Source organism: Drosophila biarmipes, chromosome 3R (assembly GCF_025231255.1).
Source record: "Drosophila biarmipes strain raj3 chromosome 3R, RU_DBia_V1.1, whole genome shotgun sequence".
NCBI lineage: Eukaryota > Metazoa > Arthropoda > Insecta > Diptera > Drosophilidae > Drosophila > Drosophila biarmipes.
Window position 1 is genome coordinate 26,462,049 of NC_066616.1, and position 18,388 is coordinate 26,480,436.

Here is an 18,388-nt window from a genome sequence, read left to right on the forward strand (position 1 = left end):
GGAATTCGGATGAGGGCGGCTCATTTCTTGGGCCGATACGATGTGCACGGATTTTGATTTTTGGGGGGACTTTTTCGTTTGGGACTCGGGGAGGCGAACACAATTCACTCTAGCGCTGCGGTCAACGGGGGTCGGGACTGGGGTCATCAGGGGTCACTACTGGCACATTTTCTCTTTCAACTTTTTCTAACAAAATTATTTATATTTTTAGGGAACCGCCGCACGGCTTGCTACATTTCTTGTCACTTCATGGCGAGGCACACCGAAAATTATGCCACACTTTTCACTGTTTCAGATCATTTCCGGTTATTGGGTTAGGTAATTTTAGTTACTTTTAGTTTAGTATTTTTACGGTTTCTTTCGGAAAGGTTTTCCAAAGGTTTGTTGCCGCAGCGCTTTTAATTTTACAAGTTTAATTTAGAATTTCGAGCATTTTGGATTTTTTTTCTATGTCGTCAATCTTTTCTTCTTTATGCTTTATTCGTTTATTTTTATTCAGGCTAAATGTGGGATTTGTTTAAAAAAAATGGATGTTCGTTTTTATTTGAATTTGAATTATTATTAAAATAGTTTTGGATTTAAACAAATTATATACAATATAATAGTGATATATATTATAAAGAATATAAATATATTTTATTTAGATTTTAAAAACAAGTCGTAAATAAACGTATTACTTAATAAAATCAAATGTAGGAAATTTAAACTCACAAAAAACTTGTTTGTTCAAACAATTAAAAAATACAATCGTTAACAATAAGAAATATATTTATTATTTATTGAAACTTTTATTTTGAATTATATTGTTTTTATTTATTTATTGTTATTTTTTGTATCACTGATTTAATTCACAACATTGGTTTTCTGAGTTGATAAATTCTTTATGCTTTTTCACAGTCGAAATTTGGGGTCACTTTATCACAGCTTGGGGATATTTTTCCATTATTCATTAGCATTTGCATTATAATGAACATTTTTCAATTGGGATGCAATCATCATTCCATCCCCCAACCTGGCACGTACCATCGTCGAAGTGCGGACTTATGGGGCTAACGGGTAACTGATTACTGACTGCTACTGCCTGGCTGCTGCGCTGTTGTTGTTCCCTAGCTGGGCGACCAACTGACCAAGGATGAGCCTTCTAACTGCTTCTAACTGGCCGCTGCTGCTGCGCTGCTGTCGCTGCAAGCCAAGACGATCAAATGTCTCCCAAGAAACGAAGCCCCAATGCTTTTATATTCGGCTCCGAATGGGCCAGTGTCTGTGTGCGAGTATTTATATAAAATTAGACACGAGCCGCTGTAGCTCAACTATATAAGTATAAGTAGGGTCTGCTGAGGGTGTTTGTGAGTGTCTGAGTGCCTGAGTTTCTGAGTGCTGCTGCCTCGGTGTCTGTGAAAAGTTGCTGACAAAGTTGAGCGGGGCTGCGGCGAATCTGAGGCTCTGCCTTGGGCGCTTTAGATAATTTCCTGCCAAGTTTTTCCCCATCAAAGCCAAGACGCGGCGCCTGCCAATGCGCAGGCAGGATAATTGCGGGCTAACATGTCGTATGCGCAATGTGGCCACCAATGCCGCAGCAACAGCAGCAAGTGGCGCCCGTTGCGTGTCAGTGTGTGTTGGTTGGGTTCGATGGTTTTCTTTTTGTATTAGTATTTTTTTGTTTTTTTTTTTTTTGTTGGAGTATGTGTGTGGCCCTTTGGTTGGCTAATCGCGAGAGAAGGCAGCGAATAAAGAGGCGCCGCAAGTTGCACGTACCACAAGACAGCGACACTTGAACTAATTGAGGAGGATCTGTGACTGGGTTCGATGGGCGAGACGATTGAGCTGGCTGAACTGGGCTTTAAATGGTTATTTCTAATTTATGTGATAGTAAAATTTATTTATTAATTTTATTTTAATTTATTTTAATATTTATTTTATTTTATTTTAATTGATTTGAAACTGATTTGAATTGAGGCTTCAACTCAGACACACAGCATAAGCACGCTATACAATTTAGTTGTTTTTCTATTTTTGGTTGAATATTTTTTTAGTTTTATTATTATTTTATTTTAATAATTTATTTGGAGTGATTTGAATTTTTACACAAGTCGAGGCGGCGTTCGTCGGCGTAGTCGATAGAAGACATACGCAAGCAAAACTTCTGCCAGCGCGCGTGACTGGAAACGTACTGAATTTTGTATTCTAGCCTGCGAAAGTAAAGTGCCAGAAGACCAAGGCGCTGCCTCAGTCGAAGTCGAAGTCGAGGACTCGGTCTCCGTTTCCGTTTCCGTCTCAGCTGCCGCTGCTGCTACGGCTACTGCTGTGCTGATGCTGCTGCTGCTTCAGTCAACGCCTGCCCACATAAGTGTGCTACACTTTCTTGCAAGCAGGCGAGTCCTTCTACTCCCTACTACCCACTACCTATCCCCCAGGCCACCAGGCCCCCCTGCCACATCCCTTATCTTGGCCATCTGCGATAACGAGCTGCCTTTTCTATATACACGAGCGTCGTCGCTTTTAAATATATATATATCCCATATAATAATATATATTATTTATATATGTATTAGGCGACGCCGGCAGCGGCAGAGGCAGCAGATAATTTCCTACACGCAGTAAGTGCAAGTAAGTGTGCGCCTGCTCTCACACACACACACACGCCAGCACACATACAGCGGCACGCATACCTGCACGAAGAAGGAAGCTCCAAGGAGGAGCCGACTGCCGAAACGGAACGAAGCGGCCACGAGCGGGACGAGAAGGACGAGCGGAAGGAGCGGCGGCGGGCGGGCGGGCGGTGCGACCGTAAGCGCGCGTAGCTTAAGAAGGACTAGAAGAGAAGAAGCAGGCAGGCAGCGGCCGCAGCAAGTTGAGGTCCTTGCCGAGTCGCCCTCGGAGCGGACTCGGAATCGGAAGTCGGGATGCCGAAGCTGCTGCGTAGGTGTAGGTGTAGCCGCCGCTGCCTCAGGATAATGTAATGCACTCACACACACTCACACAGAGAGGTACGCAGACAGGGGCACACACAGGGGCACACACTCAGACGCCGGCAGAGAGAGGACGCAATTAGAAAGCAGCAGGACACGAAGCAGCCGAAAATCAGGCACGAAGGCCCGAAGCCTGCGGCTGGCATTCTTCGGCTTGCCGGCTCCGTTCGGAGACTTTCCAAAGGAGCAGTCACTCGCTCTCCCACTCCCACTCCCACTCTCTCTCCCTCTACCCTTCTCTTTCTCGGCCAGCGTCTTCTCCTCAGGAGAACACACACTTTTTGCTTACCCGTCGGAGGATTCGGAGCATCACATGAGCAATTCTGCGTATCAAAATCGAGTTCTGGACTCTGCAGTTTCGAGTTCGTATAAAAAATATATACAAATCATAATAAATACGTATATATACTTATAAAAATGTTGCCAACAATCTTTTTGCTTTGTACTTTTGATTTTCCATTTGAATTTTGTAACTTGTGTCCTATGTTCATCTAGTGTCTTTTTATTCAAATTCTTCGCGATTTTGTTCGTAATGTTTTCATATATTTTTTCAAGTTTTTTTGTTAAATATACTTCGTTACTTTGTGTTCGAGAATATTTTGTTAAGAACTAAAACGGACTGATGATGATATTGTGTTTTGTGGGAGGGCAAACAAGTTCAAACAAATAACAAACTGAGAATCGTCGAGAGTTCCTGCCGGTTGAGAGTTTAATCGAGACGTTTTCGGAGAGACGGCGAAAAAACACTTGAGAATCGTTCTTTGGAAGCCGGTAAATGTGGTTCGATTCTTTTTTTGTTCTGAATGAGTTCCTTTTCCTTTTTTTGGCTTTTATTTTCGATGTTTGGACACACGATCTATCAACTGTTTTCTGGGTACGAATTTTTCTTATGAATTTGTTCGAGTTTTAGTTGCTGATTTTGTTGCTTTTTTGTTTTTGTTTTTGAGTGCACGCAAACTTAATACTTAAAAATAAATGAAAACGTAATTGAAAAATCCGAAAATAAAAATTTGTTTGTACGACGACGTTGATGTGAAGCTTTGTACTAAAAATGCGAAAAATTATTTCGCCGCGAATAGGCCGAGGACGACCGCTGACGGTGTCGTTGTCGTTGCGTTGTCGTTCTCGTTGCCGCGACTCTCTGCCCCAGCCAATACGTGTGTGTGTGTGTATTGGTGTGCGAGTGCGCTGGTATGTGTGTATTGGCAGCAAAAAATGTTTGCCCGCCGCAGCCGCGAAAAAATACGCGAATGTCCGGGGGGAGGAGGCCATATTTCCCAGGGAGGCAGAGCAAAGCCAAAGGCAACAGCAAAAACACACACTGGGGCTTTGCAAATAAAATCAGCGGCAGCGCTGCCAGGACTCCCCGAACCACCCACCCGAAACAGGATACTCTGCCAGCCGCCACCCACCCACTCACACACACACACAGGGCTAAATCGGAGGGGAGCTCACACACACACATAAGCTCTTTGAGCTAGAGCTAGTGCGCATTTCAAATACCGTGTACATGGAGGGGCAGGCAGCGCTGCCGGCGCCGACGTCGCTGCCACTTGGGGCAGCTGAAACAAAATGGAGACTGGGCAAGTGTGCGTGTGTGTGTGTGATCTGGTTAGGCTGTGTTAGTGCGGTGGGGCTGAGCTGCAGAAAGAGCATCGCCCAAAGGGGTGGCGAAAGACTTTCCCAGGACATTCTCCTCTACTCAAGATTCCCCCAGGTTCGAATTGCATTCCACAAGATACTCCAAAATCTGAACCCTACTTGGAGATTGCTGACAAGAAACCACCCAGAGTTGCCGTCGGTACTTGCGTTGGGGAAAGTACTTGGGTCTTATGTCTCTAAGTGCAGAGAGTTGCTACAGATTCGCCCCATTTTGCAACAGATTTTACTTTTTTTTTTTAACGAGCTCACACGTGCTAAAGTTTGAGAGGTACTCAAATGAAGCTAACAAGTAGTTTAAGTTAGGGAAATAACAAGGAAAAATAACTGACCGAAGAGTTAGTCTTAAAACTAGGTAATCATTTAAAATAATAGTAAAGCCTGGAAAGTAAAGAAAAATTTAAAGGACAATAGTTAAAACATATATTCATTATAAAAAACTTTTGAATATTAAGGAAATAAAGTTTATGTTTGTTCAAAATAAAAGGGGATAAAAAAAAAACGTATTTAAAGTCATGAACAAATACTCAATGATAAATATTTTCTAATTTTTGTCCTGGTTGTCCTAATATTTTAGTGATTATATTAATAAATGAATCCCAAATTTCCCCACTACCAGAGCTCTTAATGGTGTAATAAAAATAATTTTTGCTAGACTTCAATTAATGATGGTCAAGTGCATTGGGGGTTTTTAGCAAGGGGCATATGTGATTTTTTATATTCGATCACGTACAGGACAATTTACTGATGTTATTTATCCATGGCGGTGTTCAGTTTCTCTCTCGTGTCCACGGCAACGGCCTGGTTGATCCCAAGGATCCTGGTGAGTCCTGTGAGGCAGTCGGCCGGCCACTCTGGCATCGTTGTCTGCGTCGCCGTCGCCGGGAACGCGGAGCGGTGCGAGCGGTCCAGCTGGATGAGCTGAGCCAGCCGCTCCAGAGGATCGCGATGAGGCTCTGGCGGCTTTTTGATCGGTTGCAGTGCCTCGCAGTATCTGTCGGATTGCACCAGGCTCAGAGTGTGTGCAAACATGAGAGGTCAGTCGGGGGGACTCTATCGGGTTTCCCGTTTAATGTATATTTTTTAATGGTTTGATAGCATCTTGCTTATCTAGCGGCTTCCATTTTTTGGGGCTAGCATCTTAGGCATTTTGGGGGAACTAATTCAAAGCAACTGACAACAGCAGACGACGACGCAGACGAGAGGACGCCGTTGACTGGACTGTTTCCTTGGATCGCGGCTGGGATCTTGGGGTTCAAGATGTCAGCAGTGCGTTTTAAATTTTGGTCTTCACGGGGGCAGCGGCAGATTGTTTAAAAATCAATTGGATGTGTCAAAAAAATCAGTTGATTGCATTAGAATTTCGTTGTTTGCCTTCAATCGAAGCTGTTATTGTAACACACACCCGCTGACGCACACACACGCTGGCACACACACACGAACGCACACGAAAGGACACTCGCGGCCGGATGCATATATTTTTAGATATATATATATATTCAGATAGATATTTGTATATATTTTATTTCATTTATTGTATATAAATAGTATTTGACGCGGCACTCGAACTGCAACTGAAGCCTCAGCCCCTCAGCGGTACGGGGGGCGTGGGCGCTTGACTTTGGGGGCGGCAAACGCGCGCGCACTTTGCACCCATTTATATGTATATATATATATCTATATTCTATACCGTATATATATATATATGGAATATATATATTTTATATATAATAATGCGGCCTCACTCCACTCCACCGCACCGCGTGTGTGTGTGCTGGATGGGTTTGCTTTTGATTTTTTAGAAAATAAGCAAGTCCGAAACTGAACCGAACCGTCGACGACTTGGACCAACTCTGCGGCTCCTCGCTGGAGCTTCAGCTATCGTTACGTGGCGGCGTATCGCTGGCGTTGGCGTTACTTCTTTTGCTCGGTGCGAGGTGCGTCGAGCCGAGGATATAAAAAAGCAATGTTCTACTCAAAAGACGTCCAAAAGCCGTATGCCAACTGCGGTGCCCAGTGCCCACTGCCCGGCCGATGCCTTCCGATGCCGATAGATGCGATGCGTTGCGTTGCGTTGCGTTTGCGTTCAGTTCGTTCGGCGTTCCGTCATCGCGACACGGACACGGACACGGACTTTGGCAAACGACGACGCGTACATGGCCTCCACCCTGGGCCCCCAGCCATATGATTCCCCACGCCCCCCCATCGACAGCCGCCAAAAAAAGCTACAGACGCGCAAAATGCAGCGACCCCCCGCCGCCGTATGTAAAAGCATCTCTGTTTAAGTTTTTTTCCTTTGGCCAAAGTTCGCGCGCGCAAAAAGCGCACCACACACACTCACACACACAGGCCGGGGTAAAACTCTATGTACTTTGACCACTCGATGTGCGAATGAAGCGCGGTCCGCACAGGGGGGTGTGTGGGCTGCCCATCAAGAAATAGAAAAAACTTGGCTCCAACTCTACGCAATGTCTACGCGCCCACACTTGCAAGCAGGAACCCCCAGACCAGCCACCCACCCATCCCACCCCACCCCCTTCAGACCCTTTTTCGAGCCGACCAACCACGCACGGCCGGGCTGGCAAGGAAATGCAGCTGCACCACCCCCTGGGCAGCCTCCTTTTTGGGACCCCAGATGATTACGAGTTGCCCCAACATCATCATCGTGGCCATCGTCATCCTGCTGGCAACGCACAAATCACGCAGCCAGGTGGGTGGCGGCCGGGTGGCTGGGTGGCTGAAGGGCAGTTGCTTGCTGCACGTGCTGGGGCTCCAGGAACAGCTGCTACTGTGGATGCAGCTACCAGCCTCCCAGCCCCTTCCTCGGCTGCCATGTAAATTTCCGAGGCCTGGTCAAGTAAATAAACTGCAGCCAAGCGGGGGAGGGGGGAGGGTGAGAACGGGTGGCCAGGGGGAAAGGACTTCTAAAAATAAGCCGAAAAGAGACAACACAACCAAAAAAGAAGCAACCGCCTCAGTCTAGCGGCTTGTCTGTGTGAGAGTCCTGGAGTGCAATTGCCTTGCAGCGTTGCATCCTTTCGGCTGCACTCGCAGCTCTCGTTGCGCAGCCTTTCTCTCTTTCTTCGCCACTCTCTCTCTCCCTTTCACTCTGTCTTGCTCTCCGGAGTTTTCCTTTTTTCCCATCTAAACTGTGGCAAGTTGGCGCCGACTGCTCAGCCAACGCTGACTGCGCTGCCAGCTGCTATTTACTAGTGCAGTCGCTGGTAAATGAAGCTGCCCCCAAGCCACCCCAAAGAGACGCCCGGCCGCCTGGCCGCCTGGCCGCCCACCCCACCACCCACTGCCCCTTTGGCCGGCGCTGCTGCTATCTTCTAGTTGGCAATTGCATTGCCTGCAATGCACTTCTCCTGTTGGGGAAGCGCTGCACTGCGCATGTCCTTGTTTACATTATGTGCAAGGCTCCAAAACTTCGCCTCCTGCACTCGCCTGTGTGTGTGTGTGTGTGTGTGCGAGGATGTAGAAAAGCAAAAAGTCTACAACTACAACTAAACCTGCTGCTGCTGCTGCTGGGGAGAGTGGCACGCACACCAGCAACACCGTGCTGTTGCTGTTGCATGTTGCTGCTGCAGCTGAGCTCCATCACCCCGACAGGACACGAAGTCCTGCGAAGAGGAGCCGAGCTCAAGCGGGGAGAAGGCCAGCCTTCTGCGATCTTCAGACCCACTGAACTAAGGAACCCAAAGAAGCCATTTTTTCTTAAGAAGTAATTGCCTTAAATAAATAGCATAGGCATTTAATGGGTCCGATATTTGTATCTTTTAGAGGAATTGCTAGAGAAACTATTTGACACGCTATAAAAGATACTTTTTATGATTTGTTTTAGCAAATTTGGAAACTTTAAAAATAGTGTGGCTCCTTAAAATTGCAATTTAAGTTTTTATGAACTTAAAAATATTTTTATAAAATAATAATACAAATAATATGTTAAAGGGTTTACTCATAAAAAACAGTTTATACGACACTACGAGAAGATTATATAATTATAAGAAACTTTAAAGTTAAAATTGTTTAAAAATAAGACAAGGAATTATGGGGAGCATGAGGAAACATCTTTAACTAATTACATTTAATGTATTCAAGCCCAAAAACTTCAGAGTGAGAAGGTTAAAACAAACCATCTATTTTACATTTCTTAAGACACCTCGTAAAATAGAGACTCCAAAGTTAAAAGATCTTATATAAACCTTAGAGTATCTATGGTTAATATTTTATTTCATTTCTGTAGGTTCGACTAACTATACTAAAGGCAACCGTCAATTAGATCGTTTTTAAAAAAAATGATGTCGGAACACAGAGGAGGTTTCTTATACAGGCTATAATATCTACCATATTGACCTGCTAAGACAATAGATCAATTAACTATTTACAAGCCTGTTTTTAAGAAATATTTCAAAACATAAAATATTAAAAGCATTTTCCTCCAATTACTGATAAAATATTCTTATTATCCTTTTCTACCTTTCAAAAGATAAATTGATAACTTAAAGATTGCCCTCACAGTTAGGAAATGTGTCAGGAAAAGGTTATGGTAAGTTATTTAATGAATTTTTAGAAAAGCCTTTACTCACCCTCAAATAAAAGTACATCGAAAAAATATCACATCACAACAATTTTTGATATCCGTTTGCGTTCAATGTTCTCTCTAAACTTTGATTAATTTTCTCACTATAGTTCCGTTTTTTTTGTATCTTCTTTTATATAATTTTTTTGTAATTTATTTATTCTTTTTTTGATAAATTATTATAAGAAAATTTTGCACATGTAAAATTTAGCGTGTAATTTTTGTTGCATTCATAGACTTTTTGGTTGTTGTAAAAATTTTTCAGGTAATTTCGTAGTTTTCGATTTCGAGTGTTGACTTCTGCGCTTCAGCAGCCTCTTCTGCTGCTCTTTTTTGACTTCCCTTGGATCTTTTCCAAAACGGTTGTTGTGGCCGAAATGCACAATACAAAAGGTGAACTAACTAAGGATCTACGTCTGAATTTGTAGAAACTGAGAGTGTGTCGGGACGATGACGAACCTGTGGCCGAGACTTGAAGACGGAACGGGCCAGACGATATCGAAATCAAATTCAGACGCTTGAATTTTGGCTCAAATCGGAATCGGTGCGGAACTGAAACTGGAGTTACTCAATCTTGTTACTTTCTTCGCTTGGTTTTTCTGATTTCTGCTTTTCTGCTGACTTTTTACGGACTGACTGGTGTTGCCTGCTTATTTTGGTTGCTTCTTGGCTAGTTGTTGTTGTTAGTTGCTTGCTTGTTGCTGTTGTTTACGAACGAAATGCTGCGTTTGACTGGCGCTGATTATCAAGTGATTAATATTATCGATATTGGTAAAAATGTAACTTTGTCTATTTTGTTATTTGTTGTTGGCTGGCTGGTTTTGTTAGTTTAGTTTTGGGAAATGAGGAAAAAACTGCGCTACATTCTAGTGCCGGCGTTTACATTGTCTTTCGGCGCAAGCCGGTTGCGATTGTTTTTTAGGTTTGTTGGGCGGTTTGCAAAGCACTCAAGACGGCATGTTGGCCAGCGAGTGGGTGTGCTCGAGCCCCAGCCCGAGTCTTAGTTCGAATGGCTGGCGGGCCAACGGGGCGTATGAGTGCCTGGGCCGCAGCATTGCGTATACGTAGTGGGGACCGGGCTGGGTGGATAGCTGGATGGGTGGTGGTAGGTGGCTAGGTGTAGGTGTCTGGTCTTGCACTTCAAGTCATTTTGCACACACTTTCACTTTCACATTCACTTGGCACTTGGCACTTTTTTATTTCCACGTCCTTTCTCTCTGTCTGCTATGTCTGTCTTTTCGATTTCTTTCTTTTCGCTTGGAGTTCGTTTTTTCTTGGGGTGGAAAACTGCAGACTGCCTTTGCTACTGCTACTGCTACTGCTCCGGGGTTTTTTGATTTATGCAGATGCGAAGAAGTCTGCGAGAAGTGGCGACCTGCCTGCCGACTGCCTGCCTGCCTGCCTTGCACTGCCTACTGATGTGCCTTGCCTGCCGCCAGCTGCCTGATCCTGGCAGCACGGCTCAGTTCAGTTCAGCTCGGTTGAGTCCTATTTAGTTCGATTCAGGACAGGCCAGGACAGGGAGACGAGAACCCGAGGAGCAGAAAAAAGCGCCGCAACTTGTTTCGCGTTTAGCAGTTTTCTGTTGCAATGTCCTGGCAAAAATTGCTAACGATGACGGGCCCCAGAGTCACAGCAGCAGCCAGAGTCGCTGTCGATGGCGTCGTCGGCTGCAGCGCGTTGATTATGAGGGACGTTCCGGCTGGCGTAGGATGGATGTGGATGCAAGGATGCCAGGATGCGGGGTATACGTGGCAACACGGATACGGATGAAAGTGGCCGCTGGCCGGGCGCGAAACGCGCAAAAAAATTCCGCGGCTACGTCGCAGGCAGCGGCAGCAGCGCCAACCGAATTGTCCTCGTCCTTTTTGGTTTGGCTTTGGCGCAAAAAATTGCTGCGACTGCGACGTCAGCGCTGCTCCTGCTAATGTACATACACATGCAACACCACACTGACACACACACACACTAGAACAGTGGGCGCACATATGCAATGCTGGACAAATCCAAAAACACAGAGAGAAACAGACAGCAACGCGCGCTCAGTCGCGAAAAATCAAAACAAAGCGCGACGACAGCAGCAGCAGTGGCGTCCCCACCAACACACCGAGCGAAGGACACGGACAATGCACATACCACACACTCACACAGATACCCCCCGTCACACACACACACACAGATACTGCACACTTCCAATCAAGAGCAAAACGCATTTTGCTGCGCCTAAAAATCAAACAACGCCAAAAAGTATGCAACACCCAAGCCCCTAGAGCGGCTGATGAGGTGGTTTTCGGACTGGTAATGGGTGGCTCATTGGGTGGCTGGCGCAAAACTGCAGCTATCGAGCCTAAGTGTACCTAAAACCCAGCACCCCATCCCCCCTCCCCAGCCAGATTGACCATACCATGCCGCAGATACAGATACAGATACATCCACAGCTGCTGGGGGGGAGGGTGTTCGGCAGCTGTGGGAGCTGTTGCTCCTGGCTGTGCATTGTTGGTGTGCCAGCAACACCCCCTCCCCCCCCCCTATCCACACCCTCCACCACCTACAACCCACAGGACACCACCCACGCCACCACCCCTACCCACCGCAGGATCCGCCATGTGGCCATGTTTTGTTTTGATTTCGTTCTTCTCACACACGTCCATACATTCAGCGGGGAAAATGCAATTTTTTCGTTTTCATTTGCAATAGCAAAGCTACAAAATAAAAATTGCAAAAAAAAGGAGGGAAAACTGAAAGCTACAAATAAAACAAAAACCTAAGCGAAACGTAAAAGTTTTCTATGTTGCCCTTGCGCGTATGCAACACTTTTTTCTATTTATTTTTTTCTATTTTATTTCGCCGCCATTTATGGGTGTTGGTTATTGGCATTGGTATTGGTATATCGTCGGAGTTCGGCATTAAAATATCCAGCAAAGAAAATTGCAGCCGGAAAAAATAAAGAGCGACAGCCGCACTCAAACCCCGGCAAAAAGGATCGGCGGCAACAAGAGCAACAACAATAGAGCCAGCATAAATTCCCACTAACTCATGCACATTCCGGGCTGAAAAACAAGGGGGTGGTGCTGGTGGCGGGGGAAAAGCGCATCAAAAAAGCGGAGAAAAATTGGTGGGCGATTGCAGCGACAGCCACTGCAATTCTCTATGTACGCGCTCAAAGATATATGTGGGCATATATATATATACGCGGGGATATATAGACGGGGAGGGACAGATCGGAACTAGGCAGAGCCTGCATTAAATCCTACGCATCGCGCCCGTTACTCATACGCCGCGTATTCCCGGAAATGGCCCCAAAGCGCGCCGAGGATGAGGTGGCGGTGGCGCAGTTTAGGCCGGATAGGCACAGCACCCACAATCCCCACCCAGTACATGGAGTTTATGGCTTTATCGATGGCATTGGCTATTGACTTTGCCGCTGTGGCCGTTCTGCTTTTGCTTGGGGCCCGCCATGGTTTTGGTTTGGTTCGATACGATGCCGGAGAGGAATTCGGAATGCTGCTCATAAAGAGATTGCCAGATAGCTTATGGATTCATAAGTTGTTATGCACAAATGCAACGGTTTCGGGGGCGGGGCGGGTGCATTGCCACCTGCTGCGGTCTGGTTACAGCCTCCCCTCCTGTCCTATCCCATGCCGACCGGTCATCATTAATTAATGAGCTCGCGGTCCGCAACAGGCAGCGGCCCATCCGTGCGATGACTATACCCGGAAATCGCATTAAAAATCCAATGGAATGGAGAATGCAGCTCCTAGGGCATTGTGATGGCAGCGCATTGAAATACTGATCTGCATATGTAAACCGCATCAAATTATCTGCATTCCTTCAAGGCAAAGCTCAAAAAGTATATTTTTGAAGGTTTAAAATTAAAAAAAAAAAATTAATTAAAAAAAAGCCTTTAGAAGAGAAAATAAATACATATTATCTTAAAATTTACTAAAAAAAATAAAATGTCTCGCCTGAAACAAAATGGAAGCAGCAATATTGATTTTTGCTAAAACAAAATGGAAAGTTTGGTTTTGATTAGGCTCTTTTTCTAATGATCAGGTACTTAACTTTTTTGAAACTAGCATAAACGAGTGTTGTATTAAAGTTAAAATAAATTATGGTTTTATGAAATCAATTTGTAGGCACTCAATTATCGCTCGCGAAGGAAGGGAAGGTTATTACCAGAATAATGAATAATATAAAACCTAACCTTTTTAAAACCTTAATTTTTTTATTCCTAATTGAGATATTTGCAAATAATATTATGGAAACACTTTTATTTTAAAGTTGTTCCAAAAATCGCTGTTAAATAATACAGCTAACTCCAAACATGTTTCCAAACCTCTTGTTTGTCGGCTTGAACTGGATAAGCTCCATAACAAAACAATTGTTGTATCAAACCGGTTATTATCTGGTTTCTAATCAGCCATCCCCTCCGCCCTTCTCCTGCCAATGGCGATCTTCATTAAATTCGCATTATGCTGCTGTTCAATTAGTTGAGAGCAATTCGATAGCAAATTAATGGCCGTGCAAAGCTGGTCGCGGCCCGAAAAGCATCAATTATGCGCTCGCCTTTCGTCGAACACTGAGGGGCGGTGGTTTTGAAGGGGGCTTGGGGGCCACACACTCACCCAACGGGACGGATACACATAAAGCATTTCTAGTTTGAGCCTTTTGTTGTTGCAGCTGCAGTTGTGCCGCTGATGGCTGATTTGCATATTCCCCAAAGCGCTGCTGCAGTTGCAGTTGCATTTGCATGCGCCGGCCGTTGCCCAAAAGCAAGGCTCCCATGTCCAGGGCCTTATATAACGAAAATATCGCCTGGCAGGCTGAACGGCAGCAGAATGGCAGTCGGGATGGACGAAAAAACCCCCGAAAAATGACAAAAGCAGCGCGGAAAATTGCGCGAAAAACTAAACAAGCGCGCGGAAAGGAGGGGAAAACAGGGAGGTCATGCATCGCGACAGCTGCATTTTGGACGACGACAACAAAAGTCCATTCGAATGCCAGGACGTTGCAGCAGTGGCGGTGCAGCAGTTGCAGCGGGACCCCTTCCTGACCCCTTGCCGACCCCTTCTCGACCGCTTCCCAACCCCTTCCCCTCGACTGGCAAGGCAAACAAAACCAAACGAAAAATGTTGCAGCAAATGCAATCAGCGATGTCGGCGCAAGGAAGGAGGCAGCAGCCAGCAGAAGGGGCTGCCGTTTAGTCCTTTGTGCGGCGAAGGTCCTGCCAAGTGTCAAGCGGTACAGTTGCCTCATGTCCGCGGAGTGTGAATCTGGGAATCAGGGAATCTGGGAATCGGGTGACCAGCAGAAGCATCTACATAATTCATGCCACACACACACACACACACCCACTCGCTTTTTTAACCCGGCCAGCATCCGGTTATCCCCCAAGGAACTGTTGCTGGCCATAAACATATTTTGCTTTTAATTAATCAAACGGATCCGAGGGCCAGCTCAAAGGACATGCAAACGGATGCCCTACAACCGAACTTTGAACTTTCGATGTGTAATATTTTTAACTGCGAGTGCACTGGCAGAAATGTCGGGGGTTTGCGGGTGCGAGGGGCACAAACAAAATACTAAGCCCGGATAAAACTGATTCACTCGCATTTTCTCTTGCCGTCCTGCTCACGCTTCCTCTTGCCCTCTCACTCTGGCCTGCACCTTGTGCCCCGCTGTTGTTGCTGTTGCATTAAAAATGCGCGCTTGCGTTCGAAAAACAAAGGGCAAAAAATACAAAAATGCCCCGCCTACTAGAAGGGCGGAGGATGTGGTGTGCGCGTGGGGGGTTACCAGTTTAGGGAGGGGACTCCAAGGGGGGTTTTTGGTCATACTGCCTGACGGCTGGCGTCTGTCAGCCATCGTTGCAATGGCAAAAATTCAATGCAACTGCGACAGTCGCCGAAGCGACTCTGTTTCCTTTACGGGCGACCCCCTTTTCCTCATCGGCAACCCTTCTACGTCCCCCTTTCGGAAACCCCCTCTATTTTTCCTACGATGCGTTGCTCATACGCCCCGTTCAACGTTCAACAAAATGCACTTTTCGCGACAGCAGCAGCAGCAGCAGCAAAAGCATCAGCCTCAAATGCTACATTTCGCTGGAGCGGGGGTGGAAAAATGGGCAGGGGGCAAAGGGTTTTAACGGACAGGCAACATGGCTGGGTTTTTACGCTGCAGCTGCTTTGTCAATCCGCGGACTTGTCCATATATATCAATTTGTTGTCCCATGGCATTGTTGTTGTTGGGGCACAGGCAGTTGCTTTTAGCCGCAATTTGCAAGCGAACTTCGTTTCCGTTGCCCCAGCCACTAGCCTCCAGCCACCACCACCACCACCCACTTCGACTCGCTGATTGACAAATAATTGGCATTGACTCTGCTCTACTTAACTGGTTTCAGGCAACTCCTCTTCGTTTTTTCCCACTCTTGGCAAGCACAGCTAAATAAAGACATTAGTGGAGCAAAAACTTCATTTCAATTAAGTTCGCGAGGCTCCTTTGTCCCAGCGTAATTAACAAGAAAGGACGAACCCGACGACGTCATCTTTGAGGGCTCTAAACTAGGCAGAGACCGCAGCGACGACAGCGAAGGACAAACATGCAAATAGTTAAGTTGCTCAACCGCCGTTAAGGATAAGCACACAGGAGTGCCACTCGCACGAGCACACACGCATAAAGGAATATCTCAAGAGACAATGAAACCACAAAGGCAACAACAGCAGCAACATAAATAGCAGTGCAACCAAAGCCAAGGACAGAAGGCACCATATCCTGTAAAAAAAAACTATTTAAAAGTCAAATCCTAAGAATATATGCATCAAAATAGTAAACCTAACTTTCTCTAAAATTAAGAAATTCGGAGTTAATGTCGAGTTTAGGCAATAAAATACTTGAAAAACATAAATATCTAATAATTTTATTATTTATTATAGTAAATAAATATTCAATAAAACTTACAGAAGTATCTTTTAATTGAAATTTAATTAACCGAATTTATTGCATTAACCCCGAATGCAATACTGCAAGCCATGCTACTCAGCATAATTTGAGCACACCCATCGCATACCTCGCACCGAAGGCGACCATGTATAATTAAAGTTGAACCGGGCAGGACTTAAAGGACATTACACGACAGCAAGGCGACGTCCTGGCGTGCCGACCGACACACATACATGCATGCATGCAGCCATTTATCCATCGCCTTCGGGTCGCCAACGTGGCCGTAACATCTTTTGCCGCTATTGCGCTTTTGTGTGGTGCGAAAAAATTCCGCTTGTCATGTGATAAGGATAATGAAATCCTTGCGACTGAAAATATTTACTTTGCATGGACACACTGCGACGCACACAGGACGAAAGGGAGCAGGAGCGGAGCACTATTTACCCGACTGGCCACATGTGGGCAAGCAAAGGTGCGGCCAAAGTTGTCGTCGCCGTCTTCGAAGCCCTTGGGACCGGTCCTTCAAAGGGGGTGGGCCGAGGTGGGTGGTCAGCCCCGGTTTTAGTGTCAATTTGTATACAAGTGTCGCCAGCCCAAGCACACAGCTATATGTAGACACAGCTCGTAACCCCTAAGTCATCCGGCGCACCCCTCGTTGAGAGTGACTTACTTTCGGGGTCAAGAAGTGGCGTCCCGGCTCGCCCACCTGGCGCCCCTCCGCCCCTGCGAAAACTAATTCCCAACTCTTTCGCATTACTTTAATCTTAAAGGCAATTTCGGAATGCAATTTACACGAAACTTTTGCCAAAATAACGCAGGCCGAAAACAAAGTTGCATGAAATTGCACACATGTCGGCAGAAGAAATCGGCTGCATGATGGAGTTTTGTTTGGGTAATTGCGTTGCCTGTGCGTCCCAAAGGGGGCTGGATAATAGACAAGTTGCAGGTTGGCTAACAACCCCTTGGCTTGCCGAGCCAAAAACGGTGCAAAGTGCATATTATGCAGGCCGAAACTGCAGTTTGCCGCCCAAAAGCGGAGCTCTCAATAGAAGGCGAAAGCCAGAAGCGAAGGCGAAGTCGTTGGCAAGGGTTGTGCAGCAAATTAAAAACTTCCATTGATGGCAAACAAACAAAGCCCGGTGATTCTTGGTCGTAATTTTCCTGATTTCACTCTAGTGAGGGGGAGTATCTGATGGGTAGTTAGCCCCCCATAGCAATTTGACTACTGCAATTGGGCCTTAAAGGCTTTAGCCACTGCAATTCTTAAAGAGTCCATGAGTTAGGGTTGAAATATCCGAGACAAGTTATCATAAGGTCTTAATCAAAATCCATTTTTAATTTAAAAAATATTTTAAAAAATAAAGCACATTAAAATAAGAATTCCAAAGTGTTATATATTTAGGTAACAATTTATCTGCTGAATACTATCATTGTATTGTACTCTGCAGCTGTTGTAGTATCTACCCTTGATTCGTCATAAAAAAGCAAGTGAAACTGCGAAAAAAGTGCATCGAAAGCCGGCACGAATTTATATTTATTGAATAATGAGTTTGACTGGCATTATTTTGCAATTTAAATTCCCACGTGATTTTTACAAGCCAAAAAGAGGCTGTGTAAAACAATGGGAGGTGAAAGTATACTCTCTCAGCTCCCAAAAAAAAAGCAGCTCAAATAAATGGAGGTAAATGGCGAGTGCAGCTGAAGGACGAAAGATAAAGGCTGCATCCTTTCGACGCAAACATGCAACACATGGTTGGAGGTGTTTAAGCTGATTTCCCGAGAAAAGTCGCCTTACAACCGAACAGGTGAGAAGGACAACAGAAGCTCAACGCGGAATTTCCATATAAGAGCAAAGGAGGTCCATACATATGAATGGGCTTATTTTTAAATAACTCTCGTATCACCTCTCGAATTTTGAAGGGATTTCTATAGTGCTTTAGTGTCAGATCTAGTCACTTCTATTTGCGAAGCCTCTACACCGATTTCCATTTCCACCAAATGGCCTTTTTATATTTTCGACACTTAGGCATAACCTTTTTTTGTACCATTTTAACCATTTGGGCCGCTTTCTGCTGACGTTGCAACAGGGCAGCAACAGTTTTACTGTTCATTGGCCGCCACACCGCCAAAAATTCGTGCACAGGGAGCCAGGACATCCACGGCCGCATCCACATCCTCGTACTCGTCCTCGTCCATGTGGGCTCGTCCTGCCGCTGCTGACCGGCGTTGTTTGGCCTGC

The 18,388-nt window shown here is 45.5% G+C and overlaps 1 protein-coding gene across 9 annotated transcripts in view; it reads right to left on the reverse strand.

Moving 5' to 3' along the window:
• Positions 1-10,811, reverse strand: part of LOC108024488 (homeobox protein prospero) — a 71,386-nt gene extending 60,575 nt beyond the window's left edge. For 5 of the 9 annotated variants that reach the window (XR_007764649.1, XR_007764646.1, XR_007764647.1 and 2 more), the window contains exon 1: positions 9,218-10,811. The gene's annotated coding sequence lies outside the window, so the exon portion shown is untranslated. Of the gene's footprint in view, positions 1-1,755; positions 2,601-3,258; positions 4,032-5,361; positions 5,446-9,217 lie in introns of those variants that run through there. The other 4 variants (XM_050888970.1, XM_050888968.1, XM_050888967.1 and 1 more) reach the window with 4 other exon arrangements.
• Between the last annotated feature and the right edge of the window lie 7,577 nt (positions 10,812-18,388).